The sequence below is a fragment of the Theobroma umbraticum genome, unplaced genomic scaffold (assembly GCF_002168275.2).
Source record: "Theobroma umbraticum cultivar Fairchild unplaced genomic scaffold, ASM216827v3 scaffold_81.0, whole genome shotgun sequence".
Classification (NCBI taxonomy): domain Eukaryota; kingdom Viridiplantae; phylum Streptophyta; class Magnoliopsida; order Malvales; family Malvaceae; genus Theobroma; species Theobroma umbraticum.
This window is the reverse complement of record NW_018397268.1, coordinates 4,673,769-4,676,139: the sequence shown is the minus strand read 5'-3', so window position 1 is coordinate 4,676,139 and position 2,371 is coordinate 4,673,769. Positions and strand designations below refer to the sequence as shown.

General features: G+C 32.6%; 1 non-coding gene across 1 annotated transcript; it reads left to right on the top strand.

Annotated features, from left to right (window-relative positions):
* Positions 1–1,651: 1,651 nt before the first annotated feature.
* Positions 1,652–1,758, top strand: LOC149526641 (small nucleolar RNA R71). The gene has a single exon (XR_016351817.1). It is a non-coding gene; the product is annotated as a small nucleolar RNA R71 (small nucleolar RNA).
* The last annotated feature ends 613 nt before the right edge of the window (positions 1,759–2,371 follow it).

The following is a 2,371-nucleotide window of genomic DNA, read 5'->3' as shown; positions in this document are numbered from 1 at the left end:
GTTAACCTTGAGTCTTAAATTATTTACAAGCCTCTGTCGAATTTCTCATAAAAATACCTCTCTCAATTAATTTACTATATGTCTATGTAAATTAAATTGAAGAAAGATTCATTAAGTTCGTGTTCTAATTTTGGCTATATATAGCAAGTGTATGTCTACCTTCTATGCAAATCAAATCACCTAATCAACTAAGTGCATTGATCATAGGCTATTCTATTCAAGATCTATCTAAATCTCGTTCGTTAAGGTTTACCCTAGGTTTCCAATTCAATCTAATTGGTGATCAGGCAATTAGAAGCATTAAGAATAAAATAAAATAAACAACCTAAATCCATCAAAAAAAAAGTAAAAGAGAGATAAATAGTTTAGACTACATATTGAGTTCAATCATAATCTTAGATAAACAATTTAGTTCCCCATCAAGTCACACATCATCATCAAATAGAGTTTAAACATTGAAACTAAACCAAGAAAAATAAAGAATAAAGAAACTCCAAAAGTGAAACTCTTGATCTCCAAATCTTCTTGAATTCTTTAATTTCTTTTCAGCTCAAATGAGACTTTTTTTTCAACGATTTTGTGGCTTGAATCTCAACTATCAATCTAGTGTTTCTGTTCTTTCCCCCCTTTTTAAAAGTCTTCCGAAAGGTTGTTTTATAGGTTTTAAAGTTAGACCAAGTTGGGTAAAGAAAGAAGTCAATTCCAATCAGGATTTTCTCATCAAACTATGTGAGCCGTAGCCTTGCCCAATTAATTAACAAAAATCATAATTGCTCTAGGACTGTTGCAATACATCAAATTCAACAAGATGTTTAACCATTTTTTAGGCCTAGCTGGTCAAAGTAGTAAACATGAAAGTTGTAGCTTTTTCTCTTAACCTTCCAATGATCTAAGAATCATTTCATTTAAAGTTTTGTAAAGAGATTTATGGTCAAAATACCGAAACATATGTAGTGAAAGTCTGCACCTCAAAGTTGCTCTTATTCTTTCACTAAAATTCTTCTTTCATCAAACACCTACAAAAGCACAAATAAATCAATAATAGCCTATCTTAACCACATTAACACCAAATTAAGCATAAAATTAACTAAGATTAAATTGACTCACCTAAATTAACTAATTTAAAATAATTAAATAAAATCTACTATTTTTTATGTATTACTACAAGAACTACACTAAATTACTATCAAAATTAAGCTCAAATAACTACATATCATAGAGTTATCAGTGAGTCTTCTATCCTAGATTGTATATGTTAGAGTATGTGTTGTTTGGTTGTCTATTCCCCATAAATTACACTGACTCCATTCTTAAATGACATTGATCGCTTGAATGCCCCTCACTACAATAATCACAAGAAATAAATGGACTTTATATTGAATGGACTCTAAAAGAATCAATTTTTTTAGTGAGAACGACTACATGAGCAATCAACGAATTAATGGCATCTAGCTCATGAACCCCTACTACCCTTCATGGTAAGGCCCACTGAGAATGCCATTGATATTTGTTAGAAGCCATCTCCTCTAAGAGATTATACGCATCATCAATCAACTTAGCCATGAGAGCACCACCAACTACTACATTGATGGTAGTCCTGATTGGATTCAACAACCCATTATAAAATGTTTGTAATTGCAACCATTTAGGAAGACCATGGTGTGGACATCTCCAAAGCAAGTTTTTATACCTCTCCCATGCTTCATATAAAGACTCAGAATCCAACAGCATGAAAAAAGTGATATCATTCTTCATCTTTGTAGTCTTTGTAAGGGAGAAGAACTTGGCCATAAACTTTTTTGCAAGGTCGTCCCAAGTAGTAATGGAGCCGGTGGGAAGAGAGCTCAACCAAACTTTTGCCTTCTCCCGCAATGAGAAAGGCAACAACCTCGACCGAATGGCATCATCAATAACTCCATTATGTTGAAAAGTGTCGCAAATCTCTAAGAAATTTAAAATATAGGCATTTAGATCATCATTTGGGAGGCCTCCAAATTGAACAAAGTTTAAATCATTTGAATGATGGCCGACTTAATCTCAAAATTATTGGCTTGAATTGCCAACCTCTTAATGCTTGAATGAAGTCCTTGAACTAGCGAAACAGCCTAATCCCTCAATGATCGATTATCCTCAACTACTTGCGATTGAACTTGTTGCTTATCTTGATTTTTAATCATTGTATCCAATTGATTGGAGTCTTGAGAGTTTTGTCTAAGTAATCTCCAAAAAGTCTTCTCGATTTCTAGATCATAAGGGACAATTTCCAAGCTCCTTACTTTTCTCATACACTAGCCATAAAGTACCTAAAAATAAAATGAAATAAAACTTGAATTAAGAGTAACTTGCTTAGTGTTAATATTAGCAAAAGAAT